At 40.8% G+C, this 22360-nt stretch overlaps 1 protein-coding gene across 1 annotated transcript in view; it reads right to left on the reverse strand.

The window, feature by feature from the left end:
* Positions 1 to 5800: 5800 nt before the first annotated feature.
* The window catches only part of LOC147756388 (uncharacterized), a 60788-nt gene continuing 44228 nt past the window's right edge, over positions 5801 to 22360 (reverse strand). The window contains exons 3-5 of the transcript XR_015324472.1: positions 11925 to 12057; positions 6542 to 7114; positions 5801 to 5965 (exon numbers count right to left, since the gene is read on the reverse strand). The gene's annotated coding sequence lies outside the window, so the exon portion shown is untranslated. The remainder of the gene's footprint in view (positions 5966 to 6541; positions 7115 to 11924; positions 12058 to 22360) is intronic.

Below are 22360 nucleotides of genomic sequence, written 5' to 3' on the forward strand. Positions count from 1 at the left end.
TATCAACTTTATTCAAATATTTGAGCTACAATTAAGTTAGGAATGGAGGCTAGAGAATGTTGACAAAAAGCGACAAGAAGTATCGTCTTATTATAGACCCGAATCGAAAAATCCATATCATAAATTTTTCTACAAAAATTGATTTCTTAGGGCCCAGTACTAACTGCTGCTAGGCATCTTGTACTTCTAAGAACCCTTTTGCATAGCTATACGCAAAAACCTAAAATGACTAGGTCTGTATTTGTTATCCCGCGTCTTTTGCATTGACGAAAAATCCGCGCGTCATGTAACGCAGTAGGTAAGAACATGATAGGGAATTCAAACTCTTCAGTCCTCTAATTATTCTATCTATCGTTATACTATCTGATGAGTGTTATGCAAAAACCTCGGTGTTCGGTCCGTACGCTTTACCCTACTCGGGCACTCAAGTTTATATATTATGTGAAGCGTCGTAGGTTTGCTGCCTATGGTGAATAGCTTCTGAAGTACGATCGTAGCGTTGCGTTGAACATAATCTTTTCAAGCACTTTTGCATTTGTACCTGACTGAACGGTTGACGGACAAAACTGCCGCGTACCAGAAGCCTCCGGCACTTTATTTAAGAGCAATCACTTTGCAGGACCAAGGTAACGTTGTGGTCTTACATCCGAGCGGGAAATATCACGGAGCCGTTTTTTTGAACTTTACTGTTAATGGTTCTTGCAACAGAAATATGCCAAATGACTTTCTGTCGTGGAAGGTAAATGTGTGCTTCAAATTTCAGTTCTAGTACTGACACCAAACAAGCTTCAAGCCATTGGTTTTCAGTACGAAACGAGGTATGTCTACCCCACATTTCCCTAATCTTAGTAGGCAAGCGAGCTAAGAGTATATAGTCACGGGAACTGAAACTGAGTCGGCCTGATTTAGATAATATGAGAGCTGCAATAAAACGCTACCACCTAGCACTACACACTCGAAAGGCCGAAATTATTTAAGATGAAATTTTCTTTTGGTGCACGAACGATTCTCTGCGAGATACCCGTGCTACGGCCGCTCTTTTCACGCGATACAAAACTGCGAGCTGAAGGTTTCCTAGGACTAGGCCTTTTACGATTGGGGTGCTAGAAGGGTGTGACGCTTTTGGTTTTCCTTCCCAACAGAAACTCATCAATAATTTCGTATTTCGTTCAGGCTTGTGATAAAAATTTTGCGTAATATAAACATAATGGTAGTCATTATTGTTTGTAATATAATGTTAATTTCGTGCATATTCGAAAAAAATTATAGTACTTATTACATTTTGGGATTCATACACAACAAATAAATTATTTTATATACTTCAACGGTACTATATCCTGCCCGCTAAATAAAGGTTTATCAAAACAACCATTGACTCGAGTTTTTACTTCTAAGTACAGGTAGGTTCATTAGGGCTAAAAGCATGGGTCATTATGTCAAAGGACGATCATTATAAGTTCACTTATGATTAATAACAATGAAAGAAATCAATAACGCATTTTGTGTATATTAGTAATTCTCTGTTTTTTTTTTTGTTACTGTTATAACCATTACCGTGTTCATCTACCAAGCTTTCCAGATAATAATTCGTAGATCTTAGAGCTGAGACGCTACTTAAGACATGCTAGAATCTAAATTTATTGTTATGGCATCATAGTGTCGTCCGCATCTCTGAAGCAGCGCTTGCCGAGCACACGGTCTCATTTTTTTTTTAGTAGTCCTATGTTTTGAATCGTAACGGTAGAGTGTATGTAGCGATGATCGTCGTAATGAGAGAATCATTTTTTAATACAGCTTAGAGTTGAAGAAAACAATGAGAAGACAGTAAAACAGCTAGAGGTCTTAAATCATAGGGCAACGACACCGGCCCTCGTTTTTTGGCTTCTTCACTATGTATGATCGAAGCTTACCAGCTGGGCACACAGATCGACGTTGCTTTTAATACGTTCACCACGTGAAATATCTATGAATTTTCCAGTATCTAGCCCATCACGTACAAAAGCTATCATGATATAGACACGATATACTAAATTCGATCACAGCAGAATAGAAACAGATGACTGTGTGACAGAATAACGCTAAGTGAGTTGGGTGACATCATATTGTACACAATAGGACGTACAAAAATGGGTTACTCGGGAAAGATGTTAGTTAGGTTTCGCCGAGTTATTTTTAAAGTCTGTTTAAATAAGTTATTTTGCTCAGTATAAATCTGTTTGGCTAATGCCGCTCGCGCAATGGTGCAGTCGTAACGCGTTTGCTTGCTAAATAGGGGGACGCAGAGGTGGGACGCAGGGACGCGAGACGGCATGTCGTTTTGTGCTGGGGGCCAGTCATCTACAACGCTAAATAGCACGACCGGATTTGAACGACTTGAAATGTTTATTTGTCTCAGTTTAATGTCGATGATTAAGCAAAGTATGCTTATTATAGCATACTTCACTTATTGCTATCGAGAGATTTAAAAACGATACATAATCTCACTTATGGCCTAATCAAATTATCTGTCTTCAAAGAAAACCGGAACTGGTAGAATTTGTTTACACTTTTGTCGGTCTTATAATTGACCCCCATAAACGTCTACCCTATTAGAAAACAAATTCATTTTATATTAGGCAGACGCTATTAGCAGTATACGTACATCAGGGGTTCAATCAGTTTTCCCAAAACAACCTGCGTGTAAGATCGATTTCCGCCTCTGGGTTCATAGTCTGCGATTTGCTATTATGTTTGCAAATCTGTATCAGATTAAACAGCAAAGCTGCGCCAAAGGAAAAAACAAATGAAATACGAAGTTAGTTTTCGCAAGGAATCTCCTGCTCAACTCAACTTTTCGGCCCTCTATTGTTTCTCTCCGAAACGAAATTACAACAGTGTTACGTACATAAGAGTCAGGAGCAGTGTCTTGTTGTCTGTGTTTGGCCGTCAGAGCTGCATAACTAAGTGACATGTACATGCAAATGCGCAAACACAAATAGGACCACCATCATTACTGCGGTGAGGTAGTTGAAGGACGAGTCCAAGTCCTGTTCGGATGGTGGCTCATTTTAAAAGCACTCGTCTGTCGAAGTAAAAGTTTATACGGTATAAAATTTTACTCACTGGGGGAATGTTAATAACTTTCAGGGATTATACTACCACTGGCATGAGCACGAACAGAACACGCACACTGGGCCAAAAAACGTTGAAAACGCACTATGAGACGGATCAGTTTCTGGAGGACGAAAGCCGTAACGAAAGTCTATCAACAACAAAATAAGTTTTCTTTCAAATTTCTCTACATAGCTTTTTCATACAGTTTGCCGAAAATCGCTCGATATTTTTTTACATTTTATTGTTTACCAACGTTCTACTGGCGTAACATATGCGCCTCGCTAGCAAAAGGGTAATCCGCTTCATTGCTCGCCCTGGACTCATTTCGGATACCATCATTTGTCATTACTTTTCTAATAGGAAATAGTCCGGGTGAACTGAGCGTTATGAGCAAGTTATTACCCACGCAATATGTCACTTCTGGGAACGCTTTCAATGCGTTACCACTTGTGTAAGTTTATTGCTCTTTCGCATTACATAGGTAGGTAGAATATTGAAGAGGTTATATCTTGTCATTTTGATTTAGTTTTAATCTCGCCGACTGCCGCTACTCTTTCATTTTTTCTTGTTTTTTTTTTTTATAGTAACTGTACTTTTTATACAATAATTCAATCAGTTGATTGTCGCCCACCTCTTAAACACCCATCGGATTTCCTGGTACTTTTCTGTTCATTCACGTTAGCACGCTTTCACCGAAAATATCTTTAGAAAAGCTAAAGAAAGGTCAGAGATTGTTGCACAGCTGAAATGTGAGGAACGAAGTCGTTGGTTGTATATGGTCCTGCAAATTTGATAAATAGTCGTTTTAATTGCTAGATGATCCTATATTGTTCGCCCGTAGTGTTCGCCGATAAGGGACCTTGGGTAGAGAAGAAAAAGGAGGGCTTGTTTACAGTCACTGGTGACCTCATTAGCCGAAGTAACCGTTTAAGTGGAATGCTGAAAGATAGAAAAAGAAGGAGTAGCATCAAGGTGTCAGGACATAACCAGAAGCAACGCACAACTTGCCTCTAACATCGATAACGACAGCGAAAAGCCAAGCAAGGTCCCAAAATGCTCCCGTGAGTGGAAACGGACACGGAGCCAATCTATTTGACTCAATTAATTAGTACAAAGTTCAATACAAGCAGCACCTTTAAAAGCAAGGGGTAGTCTTTATATCTAATTTTAGTTCACGCGTTTCTACAGTGTGCGCAAATAGTTAATATACATTTACGATATCCCAAAAAAATCTACACACAGCTTGAATAGCTGTAACCTCGGTTCTTATTCGCATATATTTAATACTTACGTTTCAAAAGAACCCGCACGAAATTTCTATACTTTTACCCCACTGTAAATGCCAAAAACGAGCGACACTTCTCAGATAAAGATAATCAATTGATTCATAAATTTCAACAAGCATTTATTTTCACAGCGTTTTGTGATAACTTTGTAGTACTTTTTCTCAGGCGGGGACGCCCTTTAATGTTCTTGGCCTTATGAAAATTGTCCGTGAACATTCTGAAAAGCTACTTAGAGTTTGAAACTTATTTTTTACCCACTTAGCTGTAAGTCGCGCAGCTGGGTCTGCCTGAAACCCCCTGAAATATTCTGATTTCATACTTCTATACATAATATTTCAAAGCAGCTTCTTGTTTTTGCTTCAAAAGTTATTCTTCTTCTACTCATTATTTGCAATTATCTACACCCTGAAAAGAGCCATCAAAAAATTATGAACTTTTAAATATGTGTGCACTCTTTAAGTATACTCTGCATTAGAATATTTTAAAGAGGCGCTGCTATAAATACTGATAACTTTTTAACTAATAGAAGTGTTTTCAGTGTTAACTTGGAGGTATCGACTGTTTTTACTTGGTATCAATATCTTTCTATTTAAGTACGTGGCAATAAAGTTATCTAAATCTGACAGCCTTAATAATTATAAATATTTTTATCGAATTGCAGTACCTGAAAGGCTTTAAAGAAACAAACCCTTGACAATCAGTCATTGATCGCGAACACCCTATGGGCTTGTTGCTAAGAGATCGATTTTACTGATTTAGCAAAAGCAAGCATAATCTTCAGGTTGGCTTTCGAAAGGGTGACGTCATGTCTGAGGCAGGTCGTCATTGACAATGGAGTTACCAAAGGTATTTTCACAGGATAGGAAAACGACAAAAACGTGACGCTCCTGTATGCAATGATGTGACCCCGTAGACAAAACATCATGCATTATTTGGGACCGAAAGGAAAGGAGAGCTAAAGTGCCTATCTAGAACCTCACACTAGATGAACGCTTTAAAATAAAGAGACGCGTATAGTTATTCTCGAGTATGTGACAAAAAACTCATGAAGAGTGAACCGAAAGCGGATCCCCTTACAATTGAAATAGTAATAACATAAACTCCAATGGACGATAGGCACAGGCAAACGTGTGAATTTAGTGGATGATCCAGTTAATCACAACTAGTAAAAATAGCTCTATCTTAATAATTAGCTAGGAGTCTGGTCCGGTACCCAACAACGTATCACTACATTAAAAAGTATTTACTCGATCTTCAGATGTTTACAGTACCTGCCTTCCATGTTTCGTCTGCTCACTAGGGATTTTCTCAGCCGCTCAGAAGCAATTTAGAAAGTAATGGTAGTTTCTATTTGATAAGAGCACAACGTTTCATTCATATTTAGTTTCCTATTATGCATTAGCCAGCATTCTCTACGGCACTCTCCCGTCTCTTGTTTTATTTATTCCGCTTCATTGCTGATTTTCAGTTACTGTAATAAATAAATTCTTACTATTGGGACTCTGTTTATTCTCAACCTTAGCGTTATCACTATCGTTCCGTTAACTTTGAGTTCCTTTCGGAGCCATCCTCTTCTTTGTTGTCAACTGAAATGGAAGCGTCACTTTTCGTTACTCTATTAATTCTATGGGAGAGTATGTTATTGAGGCTCTGCATTGCCCCATTCCGCACAAGATCCAATGGGCGATTATATTTCTTTATGCCTTTTAGTCAGCGTACGGGGCATTTAGATTCCTAATTTTAAAGTAAATCCCATCTATTGAGGATGGTTTAATAAGATAATCGCATGAGCACTGTTACACGTGCTATTACATGTATCAACTTCCATTCGCTCTAACTGTGGTTGTATGTTCGGGTCTAGATGTCTACGCGGAAGTATCTTATAAGACATATTCCTAAAAGAAATAGAAAAAGGGCTGTAGGGACATATGTGGAAATAGACACGGCTACGAAGATATCATATTTGGTTTTCTTTTTGTGAGTTGAAATTAGGTCTATTTCCTTTGCAATAGTCAAGAAATACAAAGATGTAAAAGTACAAATCCAAAAAAAATCATCAAACGTTGAAAATGTTGGCACTAAAATAATTTCAGACCAGTTGTGAATGCGTGCAGTGCGTTCTGCATACAATTCACGGAGCATCAAACAACAAAAAACCTCACCTGGAGCCAAACGAGGCTTAGTACAATTTCTAGTACTAGTCAGAGAGGGACTAGATGCAATGTTGGCGTCTTGTGGAAAAAATGACGTCCGGTGACAGTATCGGGTAGGCTTGAATGGAGGGTGAAAGTAGTACGCGCAATGGACATCAGGGGCATCAGTTACTATATGCTACCCGCCAAAAATGAAACAATCAATGCTGCCCGCTATCTCGAGTTCCTCATGAGGTTCATGCGTCATTGGCGCGACAAGGAAAAGCACGCAGTCTGATTACTTGATAACAATTCCGGACTTAACGGTGTAACTGGTAGGGCAAGCATATCTTACTATCGATTTATTTTGAGAAATCATAGATTGAAAAATGACATATGAAAACGCAATCGGTATCTACATGACTGTCCAGAAGCTGCCACAATGCTGGAATAAGTATGTAATACCTGAAGGAGAGTACCTATAGCTCATAAGAATTGTTACTCCAGCCCGCCTAGTCCAAAGGTTACTTCAGTTCCACCTCCGCCCGATTCGCTTGTCGAACAGTCGAATACAGAACAAACGCACATCTAGAAAAAAAAAATCTATAAAAGCACAAAAAGACCAACTTTGATCACAACCAACAGCTCTGTTTACCTTAATCTTGAAATAAATTGTCAATGGAGTGTAATATCTAGATTCAGTTCTTTAAACATACCACATTGCCTTATTTACGTGCCACTGGTGTCCTCTTTACCAGTATGCCTATTAAAAGAAATGCATACTTTACTTAGGTTAACAACATTAGGGTGTTGACCCACCTTACTTTATCCAGGTGCTGAGCTAATATCCTATTATTCATAACCAATCTCTAGCGGCTTTATCCACATTTGGGTTAGAGAGAAAAGGAGAGCATTTTAAAGGAGTGAATAGAGTACCCCTAAAACTCCAATGATTAGCGCCACTGAACGACTAAACCAGAACAAAGGGGCTCCAGGATCTACGATGAATACTCTCTAATAAGTTAGACAACGCCACCAAGTCAGATAACACTGGTGATAATCATTAAAGATGTCTGTATAGCTACCTACTTATCCACAACAAAATAAGACTTAGGGAGAGAGAGGGAAAGATGCGCTCGTGAGCTTTAAGTAAGAGAGACCAACGAGGTAACCGTGGCGCTTGTAGCAATCTGCATTTCCTATTCTAATCAATGTCCTCAATCAACCCAATATTTTGGCTTCACAGATCTTCGAAACGCTGGATAACTCAGACGCTCCGATAAGCTCGGTCATTGTTGTAAGCAAGATTGCCTAAAAATTAGAGAGGATAATAATCAGTATAAAGGAGAGTCTCATCTACTTAAGCGCATGGCAATAAGAGAGCAGGAAGGCGGACAAATTAAAAAGAATCTGACCAATTCAAATCTGGATGACAAGGATCGAAGTGACTAATAGAGCTTAGCAAACGAAAAGAGTGGAGGGAATTTGAGGAGGAACATGAAGACCTCCATATTGTATCGTCATAAATTGGGATTTTGGCAAATGGCAATTTGCCCGTAAAAACGAAAAATAACAAATTCTTCGGCAAATATAAAATACGTCTGCTTTCACGATTATTTCGAAAACTGTTCCCGCTAGCCAAAAAGTATACATAGGTACAAGTTGTTTTTCAAGGCCGAATCTAGTTGTCTAGTTGGTTTTATAATTTAGTTGCTGTCTTCCCATGAGAGTTTGTAATGATGTTATTACGCAGCTTGAAAGTCGACCCGTCGCAAGCTAACTCTTCGGTCTAGTTGTTACCTTCACCAAATATGCTCCGGGCTGCCACACTCGGCTTCTTCACCAAGGTTAAGCACTTTTCACCTCAGTCTTATAGAACTAATAGAACTAACTAGAAGCAATTGAAATCATTATGGACTGCTATGGTATACCGTTGGCTACCATTATAGTATAGTTACGGACGAGGCTTCTATTATGCAGGCGCGATGCATGGATTTAATTCGTACGAAGTGCTTGGCTTATGTGCTTAATCTTACGATCAAGGGTACGCTTGTTACCATCACATCTCGCCACCCGCAGGAGACGCGAGAAAGAGCGAGTTTGCGATTGAGCTCGCTTGAGAAAAATAATCTTCCCACATATCGTAAACTGTACGGAAATAAAAAACAAACCTACTACGCACCATCATATGAAATATAAAGAGATCAAGTAATCTTACATAAAGTCATTCGTGCGTTTGTCCTAATTTAGACTTTGGACAAAAGGCTTTGGATCGGGACCATCTTACTTGAAGCAACGCGCTGCTACCTAACGTATGCGACTTAATCTTCCTCGCTATAAATAAAAAAATGCCCTAGGCAGCGCCTAGCCACTTTGAAAGAAGGGTACGAAAGTGCCTTGCCAAGATCTGTTATTTTCCTTCAAAAAGCAGCGGTTATTCAAGTACTCTTAGAGCTGATCTACAGCCGATAGAAACGAATGCTCCCTACCATTGGGCATCTGAGCTTCGTCACAATGTCGCACGCAGATTCCTGTAAAAGTGGTTTGCACTTATTTCTCATGGGAGATTTCCAGCGTTCATTCCTCGGAGAACAGCAGAAAACCGATTTAGGATTCTACATTTGTGAAGAGTGCTGGTGTCGATTCTAGAGTTCATGAGCTAGCGTTCGTATATGTGGACAAAGACTGTCCGAGCGTGTCCACAGAGAAGTACCCCAAACCGTAGAAGGACATTGATACGCCTATTAGAGGAACTAAAAGTTAAGATGGCAGCGGCCAAGAAACGGTCCCAAGCGATTATTTTTGCTGAGGCTGACATAAGGCAGGGTAAAACGGACATAATTGCACTTAAAAGAAATAATGGTTCAACTCAATTATTGGCAAAAGCCCTATAAATTACCTGTCTGCACTGCAGAACGACGTTCAGTAATGCGAGCTACTTTTCCAGGAAACAAAGCATCTTAATGTTTATAGAAATGACGAACGGTTTATGACGACGAAGAACACATTCGTCTTTCAAAAGTAAGGGCATCAGTCCGTAGTCCATAAAAAATTAATGAGTACTTTCAAGTATATACTAACGCCTTATATAGGACGAATTTTAATTCCCATTGCACTGACTAGGGATCAGTAATCTAGTCGACTAAAAAGGAACAGTAACGACATCAAATTCCATCAAGACTACGTAATGGTACCTTTTCCACGGGTTGACTGTGTCGACAGCGTAATACCTCACCGTATACGGAAACGCCTATCGGATCGTAAAACCGACAACTAAATTTGGCTTCGAAAGGCAGAATTTATACATTTGTACTTCTCTTTGGCTATTGCGAACAGTTATTAAGGTAATCAGGAAAGTAGACCGAGTGGATGCTAAAACATGTTGGCATAAATGCTCCTTACCACTTTTGTTATTTATCAAAACCTGCAGTCATAAAAAAGCTAAGACGGAGCTTTCCTAGACGCCCCCGGATGTTGCTACAAGAAATAATGGAAAATCTATTTCCGGTATAAGCTTTAAGAACTAAGTAACTTACGATGTTGACCTTACGGACATTCCGGAGCTAGAAACGGCAGAAATAGGCCTGGTGGTTGGCAAAGCTTGACGGTGTTCTCCTGGATGGGTGATGGCAAAAACATTTTCGTAGTCTGACAAATCGACTGCTTCACGAGGGAAGATTTCCGCGTGTCGTATGAAATCTAGAAAGAACTGGACTTGGCCTTTATATTCGAACCCAGAGAAACGACCTATAGGAAATCTGCTTGTTGAAAAACATAGTGAAAATTATTAGTTCGAGATGAAGATATTAGAGAAGCAGGCACTCTCTGGCTCAACATGAATTTAGGTAAGGGCGATCTACATCGGGAGCGATCCAAAGGGTACTGACGGCGTCGAAACTAACGACACTGAAGTTTTTTTAATTAAAGCAGTTCGTTCACCTGATAGACCTCAATGCTAAGAATTTCTTCAATTCTACAAATTGGGGCATTACCAGGATGACTTTTGAACGTAAAAGCATATTAACCTACATCAGGAGGACATTGTCATCCTATCTGTAAAAGAAAGTGTTTAATATCGAAAAAATTCGACACGGAATTTCGTTCGAGGTTCCTTAAGGATCGGTTTTTGAGCCAAAGCTATGGAATCTAGGCCGTTCACAGTGCTTTTCTGAAATTTGAGGAATCATTAGGACGAAAGGCTGTTGAGGTGCTTGCCAGGATAAAAGAATAGATGGACGATTATCACCTGCAGGTTGCATCATACAAGACTGGGCAGAACTCGGAAGAAAGCACTATTTCAAGGTTCAGAGGTATAAAAAAAGGCACTCGAAGATTTCTGGCGACGATCGCTGCCCTTTGGTGTGAGTGGACATTGCATCAGCAACGAAGCCGACCAGACTGAGGCTGCTTTCAGCCCAGCGAGCAAGCACCATAAAAATTGTGAGAGTGCATCACAGAGTCTCGATAGAGGCACTCTTTTTCATCACTAAAATGATTTCATGGGACATTTCTTCTAACAAACGAACGCACAACGATGGCACCATATAACGACTAGAACGTATGGATGACCAAAGGGATAGCCCTACAACAGTGGAGTAGGGAGTCGGCTGTACTTATTTTCGACTTCGGTGGAGTCTTCGCCCTGAACTTGCGAGTGGTATTAGATCCGGTAGTATGGTATGGTAAGTTCCTTGACAAGGTTAGCTAAAACTTTGCCCAAGTCTTCGGTGAAGATGGTTGATTCTAATCACTTCAGCCCGGAAGGGGGAAACACAAGGGGAAATGTGCGTTCTCTGTGTTAGAGGGTGCTAAGCACTTAAGCCAACAAGAACTAGAAATGTTTTCTAACCTCTCAGACAACTTGTCATTAGACAGATGCAGCAGCCTGGGCATCAGTGGAATCAAAAGAGGCCATGTGGTTATCCGTTCCGAAAATATACGTGTTACCGTCGAAAAGATACATAACATTGTTCTAGGTAAACAACATCTACTGCTCTAGTGAAAAGCACAGGACATGTACAAAAGAAAACGCGACACACCGAAGTATTTCTCGTAAGTAAGAATATCACATGGCTGAACATGTAGTTACCCTCCTAGGTACAAAGTATATGAAAAAAGACACTTATGGCTAACATATAATTTTTAGACACTATGTTTTCGAATATGCGAAACAAATATAGAACACGGTACCAATATAGAGGTGACAATTTAACTCAAGTCTGATGCGATACCAAGACTAGTTGCTTTTGACAGAAGCCGAACACGTAAATTTTCCTATTTTCAATGTGGTCGTAACGAAGTAAACTAACCACAAGGAGTAGTAGGAAACTAGATAACATCGTTACAGATCACCACTACCCGCTTCCAATGCCTAAAGAAATCTTCATCCAGATAAATGGAGGTCAGTACTTACATTTCCATTATGTCAGTGTTCTCAAATTAATTTTCTACCACTAACTGGGTAAGGGCGCGGTAATATTATGGCACGAGGTGGATGTCAGGCGTTGGAATGACAGGCATAGACCTCAGGTGAACGACTCAAGTACCTGCGCAGGAGAAGAACTCGATTTAGGTTTTCGGCCGCGAAAAACAAATAGAACGATATAATTTCTATAGGAGTGCGGTGATCGTGCAAAGTGAAGACCTTTGTCATACATGACTCGTCCCTTGGAGTAAATGAGTTCTTCAGGTCGTAATTAAAGTGCAGCCCGTTTTTTTATTCTGGTTTGAGCGCGCAGCCGCCCCTCATCGCCGAAGAACGAGGCGAAGGTCAGCGAGTGCCGACCAGCTTTCAACGCTCCACACCGTTATTAGCTCGCCTGCAAAGTGCTTACGCTAGTTCCGTCCAATAGACCGTGTCACTTCATGCAGTACAGGGTCACTTGGACATATTGCAACACAAATGCCAGAACGTTGCAGTGCTATTGTGACAACTTATTCAATGAAGGTCCATCATCAAAGAATTTCATACCAGGTTTGTCTAGGAAAATTTCAATGGCATGCAATACCTGGCACATAATTGGAGTCCACTTGGAGGTCATGTGCGTAAGCAGAAATATCAAAACCCGTTTCCCTTAAGACTTTTGTTGCAAGGACGTCTCTGTGTCTCAAGGTAACGTACTCCCTCGAATGATCTGACACTCAACCTCTCGGTACCGAAGGCACCTAACTTGGAAATCTTGATAACAACTGGCGAATTTATAAACGTAAACATACTGAAGTAAACATTATAATAACCAAGAATGAGAGTACAGAAAATGCTCGCCATTACACACAATTTAAACTGACGCGGTCATGAATAGCACTTGTGGATAGGAGCTGTATTCAGCTACCAAAGTCATTGAGGCACTTCTTGAAGATTTTCGAGCCAAAAAAATGTTAGATGGGCTATTCGGTATAGTGACCTAAATCCCGGCTTAGATAACTATCCCGTATATTGGTGGGCAAAGCACACTGCACAACGTTTCTGTTGTTTGAAGATAGTATACCGTTGTTGAAATTTGTCACCACTGCCGCACTGTGGCATATGATTAAGTCCTTCTTTGCAGAAAAAAACATGGTCGTTAGGAAGATTTCCTTTCCAGTTACCAAAACCTCGAGTTCTACTTGAAACGATCCGTTAAGTCTGAATCGATTCCGATGATCAGCTGTTCGCAATGGTTCCTATTATTAGCGATGTCCGTAAATTCTAGTCTTACAGTGTACTTCTTGGGTTTTCTGGTTTCTATTGAGCGGCATGTTCTAATTGAGATCTAGCTGCTCACGATGCCATATGTAGCGGTACATATAAACAACTAAGTGTTCGACCTGCCTGGCTGCTTTTCTGACTGTTGCTTACTCTTGTATGTACATTAAAGTTCAAGCATTGATCGTGAAAACCGTCTTAATTGATCCACCAATTTTGCCGGGCGCTATTTTCAAATTCAGAAAGAATGCTTGACGGTACCACCACTCACAATTTCGTTGCAAACATATAAGCGAACAAACCTTAAGGCATCTTAGGCACGATTCATCAAATATCAAACACTCTCATTATCATCGTCAGAGCAAACACCTAATAGACTTTCCTCTATATTTGAGGCTTGCATATTTCTAATCCCAATTTTTTTGTTATTTCCATTTAGAAGGTGAAACGTAACGCTATTATTCGTACCGCCGATCGTAGGAGGTTTCAACAATTTTTCGGGAGCACCGTGTTGAAATTTCACTAAAACTTATTCGCGACTATCCATCGTCGTTCCATCTATGTCTATATAATGTAATATAATAATGTGAAAAATGTAGGATTGCAATAAATGGCATGATTTTAGCAGACGATTCTGACTGAAACGTCGACCAGCGGCGGTACAGCGGTGACCGGATGGTAAGCCGCGGCCTGTCGAATACCCCACCGAAGCAACATGGCCGCTCAAGTGCATGTTTACTGTCAGGCTGTTCTCTGTTGCTTGCTTGCCTAGCAGTCAGTAACAGCCACACTCTCCGCAAGCAAAGTCGCAGTCGTTCGCTTGTGGCATATTTGTCGTACAGCCTCTTTGTTTTTTCAGATGGACCATGAGAGAAGATAGATTTGAATTTGTTCATCCAACCTTATGATCTCATTTAGCTGTCCTTCATATATTTTGCCAAGTCCTCAATTTTGTTGCGATTTGTACCTGTCCCATTGATTACGAACTGACTGTGTCCCTCTCTGTCACATCTTAACCTGCGGGTTCTTTTTAAACAACGGGCGCAGGGTCTAATATCGGTCCCTATGAATGCTAGAATTATCGGGAGAGGTCAATATTATATAGTAAAGGATAAGCGTAGCGCGAGACCTTCTGAGACCTATAGTAAAAATGTTGGCACTATATTCTGATCTGCTAGTGCACCCCTGGATATGATACAGTAATAGACCAGTATACCCTCGAGTCCCTTGCTGCTCGATTGCGAGTGATGAGATAGCAATGTCATTGCTCAGAATTGAAAACAGGTAGATTATTTTTGCCGTGACAGTTTCAACAAGATTCGTTTTCAACAAGTGGGAATTGAATTAATTAATTGCAAAATAAGTGCGATTGAGAACGTATTTACAGTTAGTCAGCTCAGATTTAGTTTGACTAGGTATTAATATTATTTGTGTCGAAAAAAAGATCATGTAACTTCAACTAATTACAATGGGGTGCAATCAATACCCCTGTTTTAACACAACAGCTTGAATCTCTCCTCTGAGACCACGCCGTTGGCATCGCATCCGCAGTATAGAACAAAAAGTGTTCGTATCCATCTCCGCTATTTACGGTTGTTGTTAAGTAAATGAGAACACGCATAGGAACAGCCCATCTGTAAGAACACACAATACCAATGATGCTCCACAACTTGCTTACAAGGTATTCAACGCCAGCCATTTTACGATTCATGAGGGTTGGCTCTTTATAGATGGTGATCTTTGTCGTTGACAGCACAGATGTTGAAAGCCCAACGTATCGGTCACCCTCATATGACCCGCATTAAGCGACTAGCTAGTCTATGTATATCAGTTCGGCCTAGAGTTCAGAATTTGTCTGTGATGCACAGATACTTCTAAATGAATTTAATTAATATGGAGCTACATTTACGCATAAAATCTCTGAGATCATCATTGGTTTTTAATCCTGTAAAAGATTAATTGTGGATGCTTACATGAATTTTCTTTAATACACACGATCGCCATAGGTAAATGACTTTCGTTCAATAACGTTCCATACATGGTAGTCCAACGGGTTCAAATCTAGACTGTTCAAGGGCCATTTGTACTTAACCCAGAATGTACTTGTGTTCAAGCAGCCCAGCCTGCGCTGATCGACCAATGCCAGTCTGTGCCTCATCTTGTTGCGAAACATGTGGTGCTTCCTCATATACTTCAGCGATTCACCATTGCACAAAAGCTTGTACAACATGCAGATAAGCATTCTTTAGTAAAGCGTTTGTTTTTCTTCACAGTCTGATGGCATACTGTTTCTTTCATTGGATACTACATTTATAATTTTTGTTAAAAACTTGCTTTTACGGACAACAGACGATTTATCTGAATCGTGAACAAGCTAGCGATCATTCCTGCGGTTTACTTTTGCACTAAGGATTAACAATTTCTTCTCACGACATGCTGCTTTATTCCTTTACCTTATAACACAATCCTTCATAATCCAAACGAATCTGATTTTTACATTTGTAGAAGCTAGATTTGATTTTTATATGCTTGATAGTGTACGGGAAAGGAAGAACGGTTACTGTGGGGTTTGAAAGTTCAAACGATACTTAGCGGAAGTTCGGGGTACGAAAAATTACCATTAAGGACCAGCGTGAATAACATCGAACTAGATTCTAAAATCCCCAAAAACAATTACGACTTACCAGAGTGAAAACAATTACCTAGTGTTTTTTAATTGTGTGCCTGCTTTTCCTAATTACAACGCTGTAAACAATTGAATGAAGCACTAGTTTGTCTTGAAGAAATGAATGTATGTGAAGAAGTTTCCTCTATAGAAGATATATCTTGTAAAATTTTGTTATTAAATCGTTAAAACTGTCCCGGTTGGAGCCTCACAAGTATGCAGTCTCGATTTCGACCTCTGGCGGAAGGGCAGTATTTTTTTAAATTCATTCATTTGCCCTTATAGGTATGTAACGTAAACGAAAAAAATTGACATGTAATGCGATTGCGTTGTTCTTATCTGGGCCATACTATACAAAGAAGGAGTCCCTGGACTCCTGTCTTGGTATCGCTACCTAGGTGCTCACAAGAGTTTCGGCAGCGCACAAAGATGCAGTTTTTTGTTTGGCTCATGGTACGATTCATTAGCACGCACAATGTGGTGGAAGCCATGTATTACGTAGCGGACGCGTCGGTTCTTTCTGTGTGGCTCCACGCTCCATACTTGAGAAAAACAGGTTTCACTCGGTCTAATCTACATAATTGGACTGTACTGAGGTTTTTCTAGATAAGTTGGATGAAAGTTAGTGAAAGAAGTGATGGTTTCTTTATGACAAAGCTCATTACTAGGGTTTCCCAGACGCACTCTGTTACATATTAAACGTAACAGGTCATGAAGCTGAGCAGTTTTTATGACCTAGACAACATAAATGCTTTACGTATTTTTGGAGGTGAGGAAACCAACAAAATGGAGCATGTTATTTTCTGCCAGTGGCCCTGGCTTCGGAAACTTCAGGGATTTTATTTTTATTTAATTATTCGGCCGGCATCCGTAATATATATATATATATAAAGATGGGCCAGTCTCTGCTCAGCCTTAAATAAATTTTGTAAATTGCAGGACCGTCGATGCAAAGAAAAATACCTGCTTTCACAGTTACGTGCTCACCGATTGTGCTGTTTGGGAAGATGCTTGGGAAGGCCGAAAAAAGTAAGGAGCTAGAGTTGTAGCCTTGAGCCACTCCTATCACTTGTTGGTTGAGGTGTAACTTCATCACGCTATTTTACATTATAAAAGGATTGAGATCCAAACAATGAGCCCGTGGGAAATGCCTGCTTTATCGAGCTTAACCAAAATTTCGCGGTACACTGTCAAAGGCCACTTTCAAATCGACGAATGTGACATAAATGAGCTTTTTGTCCACGCATTCGTCACGCAGCCATTGTTGATCCTTTTCTGCCCATTCTATATGCGTGTTATTTGGGATCACGTCTTAACCTTCCGCAAGAGTGGAGAGATGCGTAATACGCGTGGCCAAGAATAGCTTGTAACAATAGCTTTTTTTTTTAGCACAATCTCAGCTTTTGAAGATCGCTTTTGTCTTTCAAAGCAATAATAAGCGGTGCCTTCTTTTAATCTTACAGTATTATGTTATAATGTACACGATCATTGTCAAGAGCAGTCTAGCATAAAGTTAACATTATTTCTTAACATAATGTTTAGACTAGCCGCCTTCTTGGGCTTGAGGTGCTAGAGCACTGCCGCCACCTCATGAGCGTGATAATGCCAACTATTACAGTCTTCATTTAGTTTGTCTGCTCATTTTTTATCGCACTATACGACTGCACCTCTCTCGACACGGTATTCTTAGAAGTATGTATCTGCCTAAAACGAGCAGCAAGGATTGCCAATCTAACAGGACAAAGAGAAAATCCAAACCATCGTAGTCATCTATAGAGAAGCTGTACGGGCTCGAGCAAAAGAGTACCCCGTAGTTTTTTTTTATATCGAAGAGTCTCCTTCGTCCAGACTAGTAGGCCGGTTTGTCGTCGAGTGATGAAAAGAAGGCGCACCGCTCCGTAGATTACGGCCAGTAGGCAGGTCCATCTGAACTTCGTAAGCACCCCTGCAAATCATTGAAGCACGTACTGTTGCGCCAAGGTTTGACCTCACTAGCTGTATATCTTTGTTCGGCATTTTCGCGGCGCTGTACTCGTATAAGAATGCTAAAAAGCTCATTGAAACTTTCTCAAAGTCTCTATGTTTAGTAACCTCGCAGTTAGTGACGGAACTTATGTGAGTTTTCACTAGATACGATTAGCCACGGTAACTGACTTCTGAACAAAAACCCAATGCTTGAGGGATTTGTTAGTCCGAGATACATAACATAAAAGGTGCGCAAGTCGGTTGCGTTGACAGTGAAGGACTCATACCGTTAATAAATATCGTCGCCCCTTTATCGGTGACAATTCAGATGTCAACGAGCGTGCTCCAAGTCTCCCTCGGCTTATCTAATCTTGAATTGACGAACCGTTAAGCGAAGCATTGAAACAACGCGTTAACCCCTCGGCAGAGCTTAGTCGAACACATGCTGCTATTAAAGTAAGCTTTTCACCCCCCACATCGTCCAGGCGCTGACTGTAGTAAAATATGACGCCGCCGGTCCCTTTTGGCCTTCTCGTTGGTAAGTGTACCGCATAAAAACATGGTATGTTAAACGGTGCGTTGGTTTAGGCTTGCCGTAGTACTACTATATTGAAGCCTTGAAAGGCTGACGGCGATCGGAAGCTTAGGGAGCGAACACCCTCATAGTACAATTACCAGCGCTTGCAAAGCTTCCTCAAAGCGCTTATTGGCTTAGACCGCTAAGTTTATTGCAGGATAGTGAGCAGGTGCACGAAGCAAGTCTATCGGCGATGCTTCGTACTCCTTTATGTCTTCCGGTCGTTGCAGTACCCGAACTGCCAGCTTATTTCGTTTTAAAGTAAAGGAGGCTTCGTTTCTCCTAGCAGCCGTCAGCCGATGACATTCAGCGCTGCATATCGGAGCTTACTGAGGTGCTTTTGGGTGTGGAAATCAGCGCGGACGGCCACTACCTCTTGGTCTTCCGAGGCCTAATGTTGGCATTCTATAATTCTGCTGGGTGGTAGCGTCCTCTTTGGTTCTGTATTGATGTGTTTCCAAGGTGCAAATTTGGTTCCTAAAAAACGGCAGGCTCCATGACAGATGACTTTCTTGAAGTCGCTCGGGCAGGAAGGTCCCTTTCTACGAGGTTTCCATACTCGCAAATAATATCAATGGCACCGAAGTTGCACATTAAATGTCTTGATAAGTTCCTCGTTCACTTTATTACATTCTAGGTGACACTGAAGAACGGTTACCACCGAACACGTACTCAAATCTATGTTATCTCGATAAAGTAGCAAACACCCAAAACAAACTCAGCTTTTTTATCCCTTATGCAGGATTATTAGCTTTTTAACGAATGTAAGAGTGGAAACTACGTCAGTATTTGGCATGGCGCTCTTATTTTGCATATGTCAAGTATCACACCTCAAAGCTGCTTCAGAAGCTGCTACACACTTCAAGAGTTCGTTATCTAGTAATTGCTTGTTGAGCACATTCATGAACTCTTGACTGCTCGCCTTCGAAGCAGATAAGGAGCAAATGCGACAATGCCAAGCTGAGCCTGGGGCGTCGGACGGCTTCTTTTCGTCCGACGCCTTACAATCTTTGTTTAATATTCTGCCCAAGTTACTACGTTTCAGAATATTAAAACCAAGAGTATGTTTATAACAAGGGCGTCTGTATTCTATTTCCATCAGGGCGTTTGTCGTTATCAGGGCGTTTAATACCGACAAACACCAAGTCGGCGCAGCTACGATCGCGCTGTTCGGAAGCGGCGCGCTGCCCCCGTTTCGTTTCACCTTTTTCTGTGCAACAGATTCCAGTACGAGCTAGCGGGCTTAGTCATTGAAGCCTACACCGGCAATTTTACCATTTGATGAGCTCGTACGTTTAGCGTTGTCGGTAGACATCCTTATGAGACCTACTAAACGGATTCAACAACGGTATACGAACGCTGCTTAACGTGGGATTGTAGCACAAAATGGGTTTCCATTTGTAAAACAACAGTTCGCTTTCGCTTGATCAAATAAATTTTTATGTGCTTACTCGACCACGACATTTTAGCACGCTGTTATGATTCGGCACTGAGAACCAGTAGATTTTGACCGGTAGTCACTACTTTCATAACTATCAGCTGTTCTACACGACGACATCAGTTTATTTGTCTATTTAATATTTGTTTTGGGCAAAATTGACTGGCGTAATTGTTATTGCGCTCCCTACCTATAATTGATCGTGTAGAAAATTCCTTGGCCCGCGCCCTAGCCTTAGACCTTGAATTTGTTCTATTAAAACTTTACATACTGCAACTCTACCCAGACGTTAGCGTAGCAACTAACAAAAAAGTTTTTCCTCGAGTACAAAAGTGTTTAAGTTCCTGAGGTGTTCTGTGTATGACATGAAAACCTGTCCCTCATTCTAGGCTGTCAAGGGTTTCGATGCGAACGTGACTAAAAGGAGACAACCTGTTTTTGAAAAGTACACAGATGTATAGCTCTACAGTTGCTTTCAAATGCTCCGGATTTTTGTTAGGCCGTCCACGGCAAAAATTCACTTCCTAGAATTATTTCGTTTTCAAGTATACGCTGTTCCAAATATCGCTGGATCCACAGCAGACAATCTCATAACCATATAATTTAGCTTATAGCTGTCAAAATTTGAATGTCAAATGTGCGACCAATGTCGTTGTTATATGGATTTTCGCAATGTTCCATATTGGCGTAAAGCTGTCCCAGTTTATAAATAAAACGTAAAAACTCTTCTTATCATCTGTGACGTCAAGTTTTTTGGAACTAGTAGGTACTTAATGTATTGTGAAGCTGTGTCCTGTGAAGGCGCACCCTTTTCTTCTGTCGCACAGGGCTAATGTGCCGATATACAGGTACGCTGTATTTGCTGGTTAAAAATGAAAAGTATCCGTGCGCTTATGTGAATCGACCTGAATGGTTCAGATTTAGGGGTCTTATAAATGAGAGGATCTGGGCGGAAGTGGCCTTCTATGTACCCCACGCACCTTTACTGCTTCCCCGATCATTCAGTATAACTTCACACTGAACTTGACAGAAGTGCGATTGTTGTCTGCTATTAATTAGAATGCATTACATAGTTCGAAATCGGCAAAGCGAGAGAGAATTCAAGTAGCGTGTGAATATTGGCAGTGATACCAATACGACGGACGCGTCGTTTGCACCTTTGCTAATGGGTCTAACCGAGCAGTTTGAAATGGCAGTCGATGCCGACCATGACTGGCTCTCGTTGGATAGCAGTGGCTTGTCGGCCGTTAGCTGCCTGGTCGGGAAGTGTAGTCGAAGGCGAACCGCAACGGCAGCAGCAGCAGCTGTCAGTTCCAAGGCATCTACTTAGTGAAGCGTGGCATCCGGATGGGCTTCTCTTTTAAAAGGGAACGGGTGATGGTAGCTGGCGCCATATCGACAAAGAACACAGCGGAGAGCTCACGACCGGCGGTTAGGGAGCCAACCGACAAGCTGGTCGAGGCAATAGTGAGAGTCGCGAGAGCTGTAAGGCCATTTTAGGCTGCGTGAGTAAGTGCCTTTAGGCAGCTTCTAGTGAGCCGTTGCTGTTCGCGACAGTTAGTTTGTCTCAAACGGGAGCCTTCTTGCCAACTTCTCATAAATCAACAGTGGTTGTCGTTATTGTTACTGCTATCACCATCAGGTTGCTTCCAATGCGCAGTGACATCGAAGTGACACCGGGTCTTATCTTCATTACGTGGTTGTCTTCTTCTTACGTTGCAAAGAAGTCTTTCGTTATTTTTCTAGCTCCTTCACTTGATCAGGCTCTTGCAAATAGCTTTTGTTTAGTTCATCGACCGGCAGAGTTGAATTAGCGCAGCACATCCAGGCATATACGGAAAACTAAATAAATCAATACGAAGTTTCCGCTCGAGATATCGTAAGAGGCATACGATTCTCGTTTAGGTTTTTTTCAGTTCATCAGCTGACCAATTATTTACAATGTTATTTCCTCACTGGTTAAAAATTTCTATATATTATTTCGGAAACAGCAATCGATTAATATAAGAGTATCCTTCGTGGATGCATGGGCGTTTATATTCGATGACAGAAGATGCATTAGCTATTGCGATTATGTTTCCCTATGCTTGAAACGTAACGTAAAGGAACCTAATTTGAAGTTCCGTTTGATCGCTTAATTCGCTTTGGCTGCGCACGACCGAATGTATTTTTTACTGGAAAGCGAACTTACTGAACTTTCAGCTAAGCTCAAAGTAGCAAAAAATTTGAGAGTAGAGTGTAGGAACTCCTTTGTTCTACTAGGCTTAGGTTGGCAGCCTATCAAATCATGAGGTTTTTAAGGTGTCATGCGAAACACAATGAAGCATAGTGGATTGTGGCGCACCTAACAGGCGATTCCATGCCCATTTAGTAAGCTCATCACCTACATTACGTATCCTGATCCTTTATCGATTTGATATTTAAACATAAACATTTTTTAAGACGTAAGCTATACGGTGACATATGGGTAAGTTATATTAATTTGTATGTAGTAAGATTTTTCATTTAGACTTAATAAT

This window comes from Varroa destructor, unplaced genomic scaffold (genome assembly GCF_002443255.2).
Source record: "Varroa destructor unplaced genomic scaffold, Vdes_3.0 BEIS01000003.1, whole genome shotgun sequence".
Classification (NCBI taxonomy): domain Eukaryota; kingdom Metazoa; phylum Arthropoda; class Arachnida; order Mesostigmata; family Varroidae; genus Varroa; species Varroa destructor.